The following is an 18,791-nucleotide window of genomic DNA, read 5'->3' on the forward strand; positions in this document are numbered from 1 at the left end:
ATGTTCCTAATCAAAACCCATATTGCCTTTCTAAATAAGTATCCAATTTTATTGAATGCTTTTTTTTGTATTTATTGAAATGATATATTTTTTTAATCTCTTAATCGGTGAGTTATTTGGAAAGCTTTTTAAATGTTGAGCCATTGACTCTTCCTGAATTGCTAGATTCAGCTTGCGTATGTTTTGTTTTGTATGTCTTTCATACAAAAGTGGCAACTTAGTATGAAAGACATTTGTCTATAACTTTTGTGCTTTTTTCTATTGTCCTGTTCAGGTTGTTTTATCAAATTCACACTTACTCAGTTTATTAAATGCTTTCAAGGAAAAAGCTGGCTTCAGTGTTCACCTTATTTCTTTAGGTTCTTGCCTTTCCTCAGTTTTTGACTTAAGTATTCTTTATTTTCTTGTGAACTAATCAATATATTAAAGAATTTGTTTTTCCCAGGCAGTTTCAGTGTTGGTCAAGATATCTGTGCTACTATATTCTGGAAACAGCCCCTATTCAGTTTTCCCATTTCTTTTCGGATCAATTTTGTTATTTTATATTTTTTTCTAAAAAAGACTATTCCACCAACCTTTTAAAAACTGTTTACAATATGTTCTTATGAGTTTTCAATCTGTGTGGCACCTGTGTCTCCTTTTTTTGTTCTTAATACTGTGTGTTTTTTTTTAACTCAGCCACCATGTTTTGAATATTTCTTTCTTGCCATGTCCTCTAATCTTTATTCCTAGAATTCCTATTAGATATATGTTAACACCTCTCAATCATTTTCCATGTCCTATAACTTCTTTTATGCACATCCACATGTGAAACTCATGACGAATCACGCATGGCATTTCTAATTTAATTTTCTTTTTTTTTTGGAGACAGGGTCTCACTCTGCTGCACAAGTTGAAGTGGGGTACTGGCAGGATCATGGTTCACTGCAGCCTTGACCTCCTGGGCTCAAGTGATCCTCCCACTTCAGCCTCCTGAGTAGCTGGGTACCATCACACTAGGTTAATTTTCTATTTTTCGTAGGGATGGGGTCTCAGCATGTTGCTGAGGCTAAAGTCTCAAACTCCTGGGCTCAAGTGATCCTACTGCCTTGGCCTCCCAAAGTGACCAGATTACAGGCATGAGCCGCCATGCCCAGCCTAATTTAACATTTTAACCTTTCATTTCATTGGCTAATTGAGAGGATAAACACTACTTACTATTCCTTTGCTTCAGTCTTGCCAAACAACTAGGTCCTGATTCAGTATATTTTTGCAGGAGTGAGAACTAAACATTAGTTAGATATTCTGAGCAAAGTCAATTTTAACTTGATTCTAAAACTTTTAAAAGTACTTTCCAGTCAATTATCAAGCCTTTACTCTTAATGACAAATTGACACTTGAGATAGGTCCCAAACCACCTATTAACCAATCTTATTTTTGCTTAAAATCAGATTGTACTTCTTTCTACCCCTAGGGATACCTAATGAATCTTGCAATGTATTTACTCATGAGACAAGGGCATGCCAGGTAAAGAAAGGAGTGTTATTAAATAAAAGGCATGAAACAAGATGATTTTTGTTATCTCTGAAACTAGGTAATAAGCTGATAATATGCTAACTTTCTTAGTCTGTTTCATAAAAATATATGGCATGAAGTCTATTTATATGGTAGATATTCAGCAGTATTTACAGATTTTAAACTGTCCATTCCTTTTAAAGACAGACCATTTTTAATTGTTGTTATTGTTCTTTACTAAGTCACAAAGACCTATCAATAGAACAGTATCTGTCACATACTATGTACTAATTAAACATTTAATGAATGCATGAATAGGTGAACAGGTTCATTTGTATATTTATCATTCTGGTACCATGAATCTTGATTTTGAATTAGTATTTAATAATACAAAACTGAGTTAGTGTCTATTACAAATTGCATACTACAAAACAGGGCAGTTTCCAATTAAAATAATACAAAAATAGAAAAGGAAATTTATTGGAACTGCATCATCTTAGAAAGGAATACTATCTATCATCTTCCCATAGAAATTGCTGAGTGAAATAACATGCTATTTACCAAATTCCTCTTAAGCAACTATGAACCTCTCATTTTGTGATTTATATAGAAACCATGAATACAGAAACCAGAATATAATATAAAATTCTTATAACTCTCACACAGAACATGACTCAGCAAATTCAATATTAGGAGGTGGCTTCCAAAATGTTTTTCCTCTAGTAACTAATTTGTTAAAGCTGGAAATGACAAAACTGTGCACTACACACTCAAAAATAAATATTCCCTGTATGGAACATCTTACCACAGAAGTTGTCTCAATAAATTCGTCATCTACACATTTAAAAGAGTTTAAGTGTAGGTGTCAATCAAACTCCAAGAGACCTGTCACTTCTCATTAGCTTACCAACCTTATATTTATACAAATTAAAATAATAAAAAGCTTCTGTTGCTTATTGGTGTGTTTAATTAATTTACAACAGTAAATTCCCATAACTAACTACAGTTAACACTTCTAGTATTTCATCACTAGACTCTCCACATCATGAACCTGGGAGCCATCATTTATATTAGTGGGAGTAACTAACGGGCATCATGGGAAGAATTAATTCTTTTGTAAGTCTTTTTAAAGGTTTCCAATAATATAAATGAATAGCACTCAAAACTCTAGGCATTATTAACACCAATCTTTGCTCAAAAGGAAATATGGCAAACTGCTACTATAAAATTAAAATCAATCAAGAAGCCAGAACCAGTGTATGAAAATGACATGAATTATAAGAAAAAGTAACCACCCACATCGACCTTATGTTAATAAAAAGAAAGACGCTAGGTACAGAGAAACATGTATCCTAGTCTTTAAGAAAGTAGCCTTTAAAAAGTGTTAAATAAAACCAATGGGCCAGGGGCATGTAGCTCACGACTGTAATCCCAGCACTTTGGGAGGCCAAGGCAGGAGAATCACTTTAGCCCAGGAGTTCAGGACCAGCTTGGGCAACATAGGGAGAATGCATCTCTACAAAAAAATAAAATTAGAAAAAATAGCTGGGCATGCTAGCATAAGCCTATAATCCCAGGTACTTAGGAGGCTGAGGTGGGAGGATTGCTTAAAACCAGGAGGTCAAAGCTGGTATGATTACACCACTGCATTCCAGCCTGAGTGACAGAGTGAACCTTGTTTCAAAAAAAAAAAAAAAAAGAAAATAATGTTGCACAGAAATAAAGGCTCTGAAAGGGATAGTACAAGAGGACAGAGGCTCTTTAAACAAATATTAACTATATAATTTTGAATAATTCCAGAACACAATAATGGTAATTAAGAGATAATGTTTAAATATCTATAATAATACAGACGTAATAAATATCTGTAGGATACATATCTGTAAGAGCTACTCAACAGTCCAGTATATAACCAGGATTGAGGTTCTTAGGTTGAGTGGGATTCCTGCAGATTTAACTGTATTATTAAACTGCTGTTTGAAATAAATGAACTAACTGAAACTCTCACAAGCCAAGGATGAGAGTTTCTCTTCCTCTATGTGCTCACTGAATCTGGTACTAAATAGACATCCTAATTTTTGCCAGTTTGATGGATACAAAATGGCATCTCCTTCTGGTTTTAACATGCATTTCCTGATTATTAGTGAGGCTAAGTATTTTTCTTATGTTATTAAACATCTAGGGTTTGTTCTTCTGTAACAGCTTCTTCATATATTATGTCCATATTTTTATTAGGTTGATTGCTCCTTTACTTGTTGATAAAGGTTTTAAAAATATATATTCTGGATCCTGACATTTGGTGAATCTAAAAGCTATGAATTATAGGCAAGGTTTTTTTCTTAAATCAAACTTACAGACCATTTCTCATAATATGGTCTTGTTTCTGTGATTTATTTAAGAAATACTTTCTAAATCCAAAACCAAGGATTTTTGAAATTCTAAAAAGTTATGAGTCTCATTTCTACTGGAATAATATAAGATAAATTCAACTAGAAGGGAAAAATTAATATTGTGACTACTAGGTTCATTTATGAGTATACAAATATTTACTGAGTGACTATTACATGCAAAGGTCATTTTATACAAATTCTCTCTATTCTTCTCCACCTTTCTGTGAATCCATTATCTTTGTTTTCCAAAAGACTATTCTGAGGCTAGAGAGGTAGAATAAACTGATTCAAGGTGTATCTGATGCCAAAGTTCTTTCAGAAGAGTGAAACAGGAAAGCCATGGTTTTTCCTTTCCTAATTTAGAATACACAAGTTTTATTATTTAAAAGCCAACAAGGCTTATCTCTGTTAGTTAGTTACATGTGCAAGAAACTCTGTTTAAATCAAATTAGTCATATATTTATTACAACCAATTTGTGATCCAAAATACTTTATAGATAGGTTCCTGTCCTTTGAATAAATGTATTTTAATATTAACCACTTAAAGCTAGTAATCTTTGAAAGTTTAATTTTTACTTAGACTAAATATTAAATTATAAACATACTCTACGCTTATATATGCCTAAATGTTAACTGTTCAGCAATGTAAAGTAAATTCACTTACGAGGCAAGGTGAGAAAGTGGAAGCTTTGGTTCATGGAAAGGTGTAGTATCTGCTTTGTGCCAGTGTACATGTTTCATTACATCTGGATCACTTGGAAGCTCCTAATCCTATTCCATACCCAGCAGCTCAGATGCTTAGGGGCCATCTCATCAAGCATGCCTCTGCTGGCTACCTCCAACCCAACCCTGCGCTGATCTCTAGCACGGGTCTTATTATGTGGAGAATGACTCTCTGCTGACTTGCTGTGCATCCTGATGCCAGTTCAGAGCCAGGTAACTTTACCTAATTCTAGTATCTTCTGCAGTGACTAGTATGTCCTAGTGCTCAATAAACACAGTTGGCTTTCTTGTGATGTCCCCTCTTATGATTTAACTATCTTGTGATTTAACTATATACGAATTAAACGTTGTATCAGTTTTTCATTTTCAATGAATTAGAGAAGAAAAGCAATTATTAAAAACTAATTGATCACTTAACCTGATTCAGAAATTACTTTTGGTGATCATCCTTACTAATTGTAAATAATCTAAAAGAGAGGTATAAAAATATGGTAGTTAAAACTATCTGGATTAAAGAGTGACATAAATTTGTTTTATAATGATACCATTACCCGGACATAAATGTTATTATCCTTAGAAAATTGTCTAGAGAACTATTATAATGAGATGCTCTTGGAAGCTAAAATAATTTCACATCTACCTAAAAATAACTTTTACTCTTTCCTTCCATTCATTTTTGTCAGAAAACCAAAATATTCCCCAGATTACCTACTGCAAACTCTCTGGCTTGATATAATTACCCTCATTCTCCCATTCTTTGCTTACCAAAAGATTCAAACATGTAAGAATTAAAAACAGAGCTACTTTCATGCAACACCAATAAAGCTTTATTTATTAAATTCGATGATTAATTCATATCAGAACACAAAGCATCTATGCTGTCCTATGATAAATTTTAATGGACTGCAAATGGTTAGTCCATGAACTACTGGCGCGCTCACTGATGTGTTGGGACTCCTGTTGAGAAACACTGATTTCACATATACTAATAATGTAACAGTACTGAACTCAGGACACTATTAACCAAATGTATTATTCCTCTGTCCAATCCCCCCAGCTCCCGCAAGCATTACACTGGACTCTACTTTGATTTCAGTATGCTGAAAACTAGAAAAGCAGTAAGTTCAGGCTGGGGTCACATGTCAGAGTCATCTGGTTTTCTTTCTTATCCCACTGTCCCATTACATTACTGTATTTTAATTTTGTTGGTTACAGCAAGCTGAGATGACAATAATACTAGAGAAGACTTCCTCATCCAGATAATAACATCAGCACTATAAAAGCACACTTCATTAAAAACAACACACACAACAATATACCTCCAAGTGTCAGTGATGAAATAGCTGCACAATTTCTCTTGACTGGTTTTCCACATTTCCCCTCTCAGTGGAATGCCTAATCTTCACAAGGTGTTCATTTCCTGTCTCACCCAGCAGCCACCTTCTGCATTTTTATTTTGTTGATCTCTACTGCCTGAATTTCCATGGGGATTCCTCATTTAAAACATGTTCTTTGCTCACACCCCTGAACATAACCCCATCAGTGCTGATGCCTGTGCCTTGGATTACAACAAGCACAGAAGTTAATAGCTTGTCACAGTCCCAAGGGACTCTGTGAAATAATGATTGTCCTGGCCAGAGCATCCAGAGTTAAAACAATGGGCCACAGAGTAGAGTGTCAGATTACCTAATAGAATTTGCAAAAATGGAATGTTCCTTTTACTCTCCTAATTCAATAAATATTTATTGAGTGTCTACAAAATACAAGCCTCTCTGCAAGGCAGGGAAGTCTGATACCAAGTAAGATGCAGTTTCTACCCTGAAAATATTTCAGACAAGGATAAATAACTCAAATACACTACCTGCATCATTGAGTTTGGCTGTTATTAAAGTACATATAAAAGAACTTCATTTCTGTGATACCATATAGAGAGAATCGTTCACAAGAATCCAAAAGAATTACAGTTTACCAAACTATGGGAAATCAAGAAAGAGTTTATGAGGAAAGTTTAGATACTAAGGGAGGGCTTCATGTACAAGCACAGTTGTGATACTAGAGATGGCTAGGGAAGGCTTTCCAGATAAACAGCATGGACAATGAGTATCAAGGTAGGAAATACTGTGATGTGTTTGGAAAACAACCAATTGTTCAGTCTGACTGAAGCATAGGTTACGAACTGGGAAGGAACCTGGAGATACGACTAAAAAAGTAAATAGTGGGCCAGGTTGAGAACTAGTTAGTTTGAAAATGCTCTGCATTCCTTGTAAGAATAAGGGCTTCAGCATTCACTAACCCATATCTTCCAAGGCCCACATGCTTACGTGACTACTCAGTAGACTGTAGACAGTAAACTCTCGGCCTATTTGAGGTACAGACATACATTGGATATATTGTGGGTTTGGTTCCAAACCACTGCAGAAAAGTTAGTATCTTGGCCGGGTGTTGTGGCTCACACCTGTAATCCCAGCATTTTGGGAGGGCGAGGCAGAAGTATCGCTTGAGGCCAGGAGTTCGAGATCAGCCTGGTCAACATAGCGGGACCCTGTCTCTACAAAAAATTAAAAATAAATAAAGTGAGTATCTCAATAAAGAGTGACTCACACAATTTTTTTTTGTTTGCCGGTATATATGAAAATAGCAGTATGTTTTTAAAATATCTTTGAACATGTGTTCATGGAAAAAATTAAAGAAAATACAAAATATATAGTTTAAAACAACGTAAATATCTTAATTTAAAAACATACAATTGCTAAAAAATGCTAATGATCATCTGAGCCTTCAGAGAGTCATAATGTTTTTGCTGGTGAAGGGTCTTGCCTAGTCGGCAATAGCTGTTGACTAATCAGGGTGGTGGTTGCTAAAGGTTGGAGTGGCTGTGACAATTTTAAAATAAGACAACAATGAAGTTTTTGGCATCAATTGACTTTGCCTTTCATGAAAGATTTCTCTGCAGCATGCAATGCTGTCTGATAGCATTTACCCACAGTAGAACTTCTTTTACAATTGGAGTCAATCCTTCCTCTCTAACTCTGCCACTTCCTTGTCAACTAAGTTTATGTAACATTCTAAATTCTTTTTTTACATCATCTTCACTAGAATTAGGTTCCATCTCAAGGAACCACTTTCTTTGCTCATCCATAAGAAGCAACTCCTCATCGTTAAACTTTTATCATGAAATAGCTATTTCTTCCACTGAAGTCTTGAACCCTTCAAAATCATCCATGAGGTTTGGAATCAACTTCTTCCAAACTTCTGTTAATGCTGATATTTTTATCTCCTCCCATGAATCATGAATATTCTGAATGGCATTTAGAATGGTGAATACTGTCCAGAAGGTTTTCAAGGGACTCTGCCCAGATCCATCAGAGGAATCACTATGTATGGCAGTTACAGCCTTATGAAATGTGGTTCTTAAATAAGAGGACTTAAAAGTCATCCATGGGCTGCGGAATGGATACTGTGTTAGCAGGCATGAAGACAACTTTCATCTCCTTGTACATCTCCATGAGCGCTCGTGGGTAACCACATGTTTTCAATGAACAGTAAGATTTTGAAAGGAATTTTTCTGAGCCGTAGGTCTCAACAGGAGCCTTAAAATATTCAATAAACCATGTTGTAAACAGATGTGCTGTCATCTAGGATTTGATGTTACATTCATAGAACACAAAGTATAGTTAGCATCATTCTTAAGGGCCCCAGGATTTTCAGAATGGTCACTGAACATTAGCTTAAAGTTAGCAGCTGTATTAGCCCCTAATAAAAGAGTCAGCCTTTCCTTTGAATCTTTGCAGTCAGGCATTGACTTCTCCTTTCCAGCTATCAAAGTCCTAGATGGCATTTTCTTCCAACAGAAGGCTATTTTGTCTACCTTGAAAATCTGTTTAGTGTAGCCACCTTCATCAATGCTCTCAGCTAGATCTTCTGGATAACTTGCTGCAGCTTCTCTATCAGCACTTCCTGCTTCACCTTGTACTTCTATGTTCTAGGGATGGCTTCTTTCCTTAAACCTCATTAACACAACCTCTGTAGCTTCCAACTTTTCTCCTGTAGCTTCCTCGTTTCTCTCAGATTTCAAATAACTGAAGAAAGTTAGGTCCTTGCTCTAGATTAGGCTTTGGCTTACGAGAATGTTATGGCTGGTCTGATTGTTTATCCAGACCACTAAAACTGTATCCATATCAGCAATAAGTCTTTTCACTTTCTTATCATTTATATGTTCACTGGAGTAGCACTTTTAATTTCTTTCAAGGACTTTTCCTTCGAATTTACAACTTCGCTGTTTCACCCAAGAGGCCTAGCTTTCAGCCATCTCAGCTTTTCACATGCTTTCCTCACTAAGCTCAATCATTCCTAGTTGTTAATTTAAAATGAGATACTGTAACTCTTCCTTTCACTCGAACACTGAGAGGCCATTATAGGGCTATATTAATTGGTCTAGTTTCAATAATGTTGTGTCTCAGGGAACATGGAGGTTTGAGGAGAGGGAGAGAGATGGGGGAAGAGCTGGTCAGTGGAGCAGTCAGAACACACACAACATTGATTAACTTTGCCATCTTATATGGGTGTGGTTTGTATTTCCCAAAATAATTACAACAATAACATGAAAGATCACTGATTATAGGTCATAATAGATATAATAATAACGAAAAGCTTGAAATATTGTGAAAGTTTATAAAATGTGACACAGACACACAAAGTGAGCACATACTGTTGGAAAAATATCACTGACAGACTTGCTTGATGCAAGGTTACCACAAACCTTCAATTTGTAAAAAATACAGTCTCTATGAAGCACAATAATGCAAAATGCAATAAAATGAGGTATGCCTGTAAAAAGACAAGCCTTCAGACTTACACCAGTTTTAACCCCTGCATTATGGGGAACTTCACTAGTCCTTTGCACTTAGACCATCGACTTACAGATGATGTACCTCACAGCACTATTACAAAAGAAAACACAGTACTTTCCCACTGGGTTACATTTTTAATTCTCTTTACCCTTTATTAGGCCCATCTTCTATCTAGCACATAGAATAAAAACTTACACGCCTAGGATTCCTGTTGCAAAGCTCAATATATAAATAATAGTAGTTCCAAAATTTTGTTAAGCATTTTCTGTATACCAAGCACTGTGCTTATTTAATCCTTGTAACAACCTAGTGGGATAGTGACATAGGTACTATGCCAGGAGAACTAAGACTCAGAGAGGAGAACACTGCCACAGTCACTCAGCAATAAGAGAGAAGCCACCATGACCCCAAAGCCCAAAATAATTGGAAATAAAAAACAAAAATTTTGTCGAGTTTAAATAATTGGAGGCAAGAGAGAAAAAAAGAGATGCATTTTGCACCATACCTTTTAGAGGAAAAACAAATGTCAAGTGAACTAACTAATAAATATGACTTGAATAATTAACATTTTCAGTAAGAACGTCACACAGTAACTCTGCTTAATATTCAGAGATTCACATTACTGCATTCTTTACAAGAGTGCTTTCCCTAAATCAGGAAAAAGGAGTATTTCAGGCTCCAGTACAGACCCATTTTGATAAAAATACTTCTTCCATCTCCTATATGTTTGCTTTACAAGTACTATACTTAATAATTAGCACTTCATCTTCTGGGCTTGCCTCTCCTCAGGGGGGCATATCAAAATGAATGCTTAGTTAACTTGTATGACCTCACTTCATCTTTCAACCTGTTTCTCCCTTTGTGAAATGAAGGGTTCAATCAGATGACAGAATAATATTCCGACTGGTTCTAAAATACAGTAAAGTCTACAATTCTGCATGGACTTATTTTTTTTTTTTTTCCATCTTTATTTCTGTTCCATGGTGTACTGTTAGGTAATTATAGAGAGTTGGACTACAGACACTTGGGAAAGTTTTCACATGAACAGAGATTTTTCAAGTTAGGTCAAATTCCTGTAATCAAGTGGAAAATCCAAAAGAACTAATAATTTCATTCATTTCAGTAGTATTAGTCACCCTGAAAAATATTTGCTTAATTATACTTTAAAGTTGCATAGCAAGGAAAATAAAAAACCAAAGCATTTGGTCCACTCTTTTTCACTGCCTCAAGTCATCGTATTTATCATCCAATTTAAAGGTTTGGGGTCTGGGTCTACTGAGTGCTCTAAATGCCAACATCTGAGCAACAACCTATAATAAAATGAAGATGAAAGGTTAGAAGAAATGTTCTAATTTATAGGATACACAGAAGAGAGTTGAAAATGAAAGCCATAGCATTTAAGCCTAACCATGACTCCCCACTTCTGGAAGAAGGCCATCAGATTTAATTGGATGCCATGAAAGCAAACAGATGCTAATTTAGTGAAAACAGCAATCATTTCTGAACTCTCCACACTAAAATAGTTTGATTAACAAACAGAAGCTGAGAATTTTTAAGGAAGGAAGATGTAATTCTTAATATAAGATGTCAACAGGTGTTTAAGTATGCCTGAAGCAGGTAATAATAGAAATGAGTCAGAATTACAGCAGTCTGAAAACTAGAGTTCTGGAATTTTCATTTATGTTTTCAATATAAGCTTTTTACCAACAAAATCCTGGGTGCTAGTCACTATTTCTACAGAAAACTTGTTACTTACACAAATAAAGCTCCAGGTATTCTAATTGCTTCAAGAAGAGGCCATCAGAAAGACATTTTCATTCATTTATTTATCAAGTCAGTGTTGCTCAGCCAAGAGGTAGGCTGAGGGAATACAGAGATAAGGAATCAGCCTGCTCACTGCTACTCTGCACACTCCTTTGTCTCCTCCCTCTTGGCAAAATGCAACCTAGTTATGCAGAACGGGAAGGTCCATAAACCTCTAGACCTGTCTATGTGGCTGCAAGAATAATAAAAAACGCAGGTCATAAGACTTGGGGACCTGTTTGGCCAACCTCTTTATACATAGGATATATGACCTCTTTATGTACCTAGTCACAAAAAAGGTGTTAGACCATTCCACTCTAATGAGAATCGGGTCCACATGCAATGACTATGATCCTGGCCATGCAATGAATATTATCTGATTTTGAACACATCACAATTTCTTTATACGTTAGAAATTCTGTCTTGAAAAGAAATCAGAATCAATCAGGTAAAAAGGGCAACTCTTGGGGTTTTGGTAAGGTCAGGATCCTCCATAGGAACAAACATAACTACACAAAATCAAGGAAACAGCATTACCATTTCTCTAAGTTCCAATAACTCTACAACAGAAAAATAGCTGACCATCTTTTAGAGATGTATAAAAGTATTGTTGTGAGCAGGCCAGAAAGTTTCAAAAGTGCCTGCCAATTATACCAGTCCTGTTTCTGCTCCTGAGAATAAAACAAACTTCATACATCTTTTAAGGCCCTGAAAAAGCCATATGCTCTGATCAGCTAGGCCCTAACTCATGGCTTGTTTCGCTAATGCATTCTGAATTTATTATCTACCAGACAGTTAAGTAGCACAATAACAAAGACTAATAAATTTCATTCCAAAAATCACTTTAAAACATACTTTTCAGTCCTCAGTGAAAGAAGTAGGGGGTGGAGGAACATTGCAGCTGGACTCTGGTTACATTCCTCATGTTTTGAGGTCTGAGCCTCACAGTGAAATGCAGCAAAGATTTCAGAGTTTCCCTTTACAGAATGCAGGTGCACAAGTAATGGTTTAGGCAAGGCATCAGTCGAGGCCTGTGTTTCAAACAGGCCAGACAAAGAAAAGAAATTGGTCTTTTTTATTTCCAGCAAAACTGGCTAAATAGAGCTTTGAACTCTAACATCTCATGTGCTAATAGCCAGATGAGACAGGTAATCAGAGAGAGGAGAGGTTGAAAATTCCTAGGGCCATTACATTAATTATAATTTATCCAATGAGTCATTCAATTTCTACTTGCCATCTCCCATGAAGATCTGATTCCATCTAATGTCCTGGAAAGGTTTACATCAAAATTGAAAACAAGAGAAAGAAAAACCATGTCTAATCTGCTCTTTCAGTGATCCAGGCTAAGAATAACTGAGGCACAAGCATAATCAATAAACATATTTCTATTTATATATTTATTTATACATCTATGTTGTTCCAAAAAGGATTTGAAGTACTTCACAAAAATACATAAAACCAGCTAAAACACTTAATAGTTCATAAAATCTAAGACAGCACCAATTGTAAAATGCATCATTAACTTATGTAACACTAAGAAAAGTACTATCAATTATAATATGACATGCCAGTAATTACAAGATGCAACTCATTTTTATCAATATTAAAATGCCCAAAATGTATATATCAAAATCAACGAAATACAATGTGTTTCAGCAAAAGGAGGAACATAGAAGCAGAATATAAAATTCATTCACCAAAATGCAATTCCTGTGGTTCCTCTGGCTGCTAAAGAAAAAAGGGATAACATAATCACCTAAAACCAGCTGGCCTTACTAGATCACTTGAGAAAAATCAATCAATCAATCAAGAAATCACTGCTGCTACTCACACTGGGCGCCATGCTACTTGAAATTGCCCACATATTAAGTTGCTACTTCACAAATTAAAGTATGCAACCGATCTAGAGCAAGAATATTTACCATCTCAAGGAACACTCTTCCTGCAAGTTCCCAAAGAGATTTTCCTGGATAACTAACTTTAAAGTCAGATTATCATGAAAAATTTTGATAAAAATCTGGAAAGACACTTCATTTGAACATTATGGCACTAGGAGAAGGCTGGTTGGAAATAGCCCAGTCTCCAGAGAACTACAAGGTGATCTTTCTTAAGTATATATCTGGTCATGGTATTCTCTTTTGCTTAAAATCATCTAGGCGTCCCTTCATCCCTTATAAGCCATGTTTTTCATCCTTGTAAACAAACCAAATGATGTCAGCAAAAATGGTACAGTAGATACAGCCAAAGACCTATCTCTCCAGGGAAACATCTAAAAAAAAAAATCAAGAAAAATCATCAAAATAAACTTTGTCAAACCCCCGGAAAATAGTCAAAGGTTTTTATCAATTGTCTGAAAGTCAAATCAAGAAAAAGGAAACTCAAAACCAGGAATAAAGTTTTGCAGCTTTTTGACTTGCCCTGGTTCTACCCTCCTCTCCAGCTCAGCATAGATCTTGAAGATGACAGCCTGCCCTCTCAGTATGGCACCTCATTTTTTGATCTTGAGAGAACAGACCAGATTCTTATTTAAAAAAAAAAAAAAAAGTGTATCTGTTCTAACTTGTCTGGTGGCTACCTGAAGGACTAACGCGAGTTACTTTCCCTTGTTCCTCACCTAGTCTGAACTCACTCAGAACTGAAAAGCAGCTAACAATGTTCAAGTAATAAGGCAAACAAACAACCCAGAGCCACCTGGGGCAAAAAATATTACAGTTCAGACACAAAACAGATTGCCTAAAGCCTGGGAAGAAAAGCTGGAGAGAGTTTCTTTGAGAAATTTGGTCATTCAAAAATGTCCAAGTATACTGGGGAATTTAGAAGCTACATTCATGCCCAAAACAAGATGCATATTCAGAAAAAACCTGAAGAGCCTACACTTTCCCCTCTGGCTGACAGCTAGGCTCAGTGCAGCCAGAAAGTGAAGGCTAAGGCCTTCAACTGAAATTAAAGGACCATAGATAGTAACTTGAAGCTGTATAAAGAAGTAAAAATCCAGAAAAGGTAATTACATATGTAAATAAAAAAGATAGTACTATGGGCACACAACACATAATAATGCAATTTGTGACAACAACATAAAGATGAGAGGGAGGAACAGAGGTGTATAGAAACAGAGTTTTTATATGCTACTGAAGCTTACTGGTATCCGTGCAAACTAGAATGTTATAAATGTAGGACGTTAATTAAAATCCCCATCATAACCATAAAAAATCTATAAAATACACAGAAAAGGAAATGAGAAAGGAATCAAAAGGGTACACCTCAAAAAATATCAACTAAGCACAAAAGAAGGCAGTAATAAAGGAAATAAGACACAAAAAAGCATAAGACATACAGAAAACAAATAGCAAAGTGGCGTAAGTTTTTCCCTACCAGTAACTAAGTGTAAGTGGATTACAAACTCTAATCCAAAGGCAGAGATTGGAGGAATGCATAAAAGACATGCTCCAACTATACACCATCTTCAAGAGACTTATTCTAGATCAAAAGGTTCAAAGTGAAAAGATGGGAAAGATAGTCCATGCAAATAGTAACCAAAGGAGAGCTGGGGTGGTTATACTAACATCAGATAAAACAGTCTTTTGGTCAAAAGTTGTTATAAGAGGCAAAAATATACCAATAAAAGGGTCAATTCATCAGGCAGACATAACAAGAAATATGTGCACAAAACAACAGAGGTCTAAAATATACAAAGCAAATGTTGACAGAATTGAAAGGAGAAATATAGTTTTACAGTAATAGTTGAAGAATTCAACAGCCTACTCTCAATCATAAATGGAACATTTAGACAGAAGATCAATAAGGAAACAGAAGACTTGAGAACATCATAAACCAACTAGATCTAATAGACATAAATAGAACACTGCATCTAATGACAGCAGAATACACATTTTTCTCAAGTGCATGTGGAATGTTCTCCAGGACAGACAATACATTAGGCCACAAAACAAGTCTTCATAATTTAAAAAATATTAAAATCATAAAACTAACATCTCTGCTTCTGTCACAATGGAATAAAATGAGAAATGAATAACAAAAGGAAAACTAGAAAATTCACAAATAAGGAAAAATTAATGCTCTCTCTCTCTATTTTTTTTGAGACAAGGTCTTCCTCTGTTGCCCAGGCTGGAGTGCAGTGCTGCAATCTCGGCTCACTGCAGCCTTCGCCTCCTGGGCTTAATCTATTATCCCACCTCAGCTTCTTGAGTAGCTGGGACTACAGGTGCACACCACCACACTCAGCTAATTTTTGTATTTTTTGTAAAGACAGGGTCTCGCCATGTTGTGAAGGCTGGTCTCAAACTCCTGGCCTCAAAGTATCTGCCTGCCTTGGCCTCCCAGAGTGCTAGGATTACAGGCGTGAGCCACCACGCCCAGCCAAACAATGCTCTCATAAACGACCAGTGGTCAATAAAGAAATCACAAGGAAATTAGAAAATACTTTGACATTAATTTTTAAAAAATAACATACAAAAATGTATGGGGTGTGGAAACTGTTTTATAGGTGTAAACATTGGGTAAAGATCTCATTAACCTAAGTTGCCATCTTTAAGAAACTACAGGAAAAAGAAAATAAAACACAAAGCTAGCAGAATGAAGGAAATAATAAAGATAAGAGCAGACATATACAAAATGGAGAGCAAAAAAACACTAGAGAGAATCAATAAAACCACAAGTCAGTTCTTTGAAAAGAAATTGACAAATCTTTAGCTAGACTAACTATAAAAAAGAAGACAGAAACTGCAGTAAAATGAGAAATGAAAGTGGGGACATTACTACAAACCTTACAGAAATGAAAAGGATTATAAGAAAACACCATGAGGAGGGTGAAGCAAGATGGCTGAATAGATGCTTTCACTGATTGTTCCCCTGCTAACCTTGCAGGAACACCAATTTAACAACCATCTACACACACAAAAAAGCACCTACATAAGAACCAAAAATCAGGTAAGCAATCACAGTACCTGGTTTTAACCTCATATAGCTGTAACAGGCACTGAAGAGGGTAGAGAAGACAGACTTGAATTGCTGACACCGCCCCTTCACCATTCCTTCTGCAGCCGCCATGAGATACAGAGCATCTGTGCTCTTGAGGGAGGGAGAGCACAGTGATTGTGGTACTTTGCACTGAACTCAGTGCCGCTCTGTCACAGTGGGAAACAAAACTGGACTAAACTCAGCCAATGCCCATCCATGGGGGCAGCATTTAGATCAGCCCTAGTCAGAGGGGAATCGCCCATCCCAGTGGTTAGAACTTGAGTTTTGGCAAACCTTTCTACCATGGAAAAGGTGCTCTGGGGTTCTACATAATCTTGAAAGACAGTCTAGGCCATGAAGAATGCAATTCCTAGGTAAGTCCCAGTGCTAGTGCTGGCCTTAGAGGCAATGGACATGGGAAACTAGCCAGGGTGGCTGAGGAAGTTCTTGTGACACCCCTTCATCAACCACAGGCAGTGCACCCTGCAGCAAAACAAACAAACAAAAAGACTCCTTCCTTCTGCTTGAGAGGAGAAGGAAGAGACTTTGTCTTGCATCTTGGATACCAGCTTAGCCACAACAGGATAGGGCACTGGGCAATCATGAGGCCCCCATTCCAGACCCTAGCTCCCAGATGACGTATCTAGACACACGCTTGGCCAGAAGGGAATGTATTGCCTTGAAAGGAAGGACCAAGTCCTGGCAGGATTCATCACCTGTGACCAAAAAGCCCTTGGGCCCTGAAGAAACAGGAGTAATACCCAGACAGTAAGCCGTGGGCCTTGGGTGAGACTCTGAGATGTTCTACTTTCAGGGACCAGCTTGGCCACAGTGGAGTAGAGCACAAAATGGGCTTTTGGGGTCCCTGATTCCAGGCCTTGGCTCTTGGATGGCATTTCTGGACCTGTCCTGGCCCAGAGGGGAGCCCTTTGCCCTGAAGTGTGAGTCCCAGGTGTGGCAGCATTTGCCACAAGCTAACTGAAGAGTCCTTGAGCCTTCAGTGAACATCAGTGATAGCCTGGCAGTACCCACCATGGGTCTACGATGATGGTGGCCACGTGGAGAGAATCCTCTGCCTATGATAAGGAGAGGGAAGAGTTACAGTTTAAGTACCGGCTTAGCTGCATTAGAATAGAGCACCAGATAGATTTCAAAGGCTTTGGACTCTAGTCTTTGGCTCCCAAACAGCATCTCTGGACCTGCTCAGGGGCTGGGGGAAACTTGCTGCCCTGAAGGGAAGGACACAATCCTGGCTGGCTTCACCACCTGCTAATTGTAGAGCCATAGGGTCTTAAGCAAACATAGGTGGTAGCCAGGTAGAGGTTACACAGGGCCTAGGGTAAGACCCAGTCCTATGCTGGTGTCAGGTCTGAACCAGGGAAATCCCAGTGGTGGAGGCCACGAGGGTGATTGTGTCCCCCTACTCCCGGCTCCAAGCAGCTCAGCATAGAGAGAGAGACTCTGAAAAAAATAAGGGTAGAGAACAGGAGTCTTTGCCTGGTAATCCAGAGAAATCTTTTGGATCTTATCCAAGACCAGCAAGTGGTACCTCTACAAGACTGCAAGAACCACAGTGTTACCGAGCTTAGGGTTCCCCTTAATGCAGATACAGCTTAGATCACAACATTTAAGTCCTTTCAAAAACCTGGAAAACCTTCTCAAGAAAGACAGGTATAAACAAGCCCACACTGTGAAGACTACAGTAAATACCTAAACTCTGCAATGTCCAGACACTAGTAAACATCCATAGGCATCAAGGCCATCAAGGAAAACCTGACCTCTCCAAATTAACTAAATAAGGCATCAGGGACCAATTCTGGAGAAACAGAGATACATGATCTTTCGGACAGAGAATTCAAATTAGCTGTTTTGTGGAAACACAAAGAAATTCAAGACAATACAGAGAAGGAATTCAGACTTATATCAGATAAATTTAACGAAGAGATTGAAATAATTAAAAAGAATCAAGTGGATATTCTGGAGGTGAAAAATGCAACTGAAATATTGAAAAACGCATTAAAGTCTCTCTCTCTTTTTTTTTTTTTTTTTTTTGAGACAGAGTCTCGCTCTGCCGCCCAGGCTGGAGTACAGTGGCTGGCTCTCAGCTCACTGCAAGCTCCGCCTCCCGGATTTACGCCATTCTCCTGCCTCAGCCTCCCGAGTAGCTGGGACTACAGGCGCCCGCCACCTTGCCCGGCTAGTTTTTTGTATTTTTTAGTAGAGACGGGGTTTCACCGTGTTAGCCAGGATGGTCTCGATCTCCTGACCTTATGATCCGCCCGTCTCGGCCTCCCAAAGTGCTGGGATTACAGGCTTGAGCCACCGCGCCCGGCCTTAAAGTCTCTTAATAGAAGCATTGATCAAGGAGAAGATAGAATCAGTGGTCTGGAATTCAGGCTATTTGAAAATGCTCAGAGGAGACAAAATAAAAAAGAATAAAAAAGAATGAAGCATGCCTACAGAACTAGAAAAGAGCCTCAAAGGGCAAACTTAAGAGTTACTGGCTTTAAAGAGGAGGTAGAGAAAGAGATAGGAGTAGAAAAGAATAATAATA

At 37.3% G+C, this 18,791-nt stretch overlaps 1 protein-coding gene across 5 annotated transcripts in view; it reads right to left on the minus strand.

The window, feature by feature from the left end:
* The window catches only part of UVRAG (UV radiation resistance associated), a 329,716-nt gene that overhangs the window by 106,253 nt on the left and 204,672 nt on the right, over positions 1-18,791 (minus strand). The window lies entirely within an intron of this gene.

Source organism: Papio anubis, chromosome 12 (genome assembly GCF_008728515.1).
Source record: "Papio anubis isolate 15944 chromosome 12, Panubis1.0, whole genome shotgun sequence".
In the NCBI taxonomy this organism is placed as follows: Eukaryota; Metazoa; Chordata; class Mammalia; order Primates; family Cercopithecidae; genus Papio; species Papio anubis.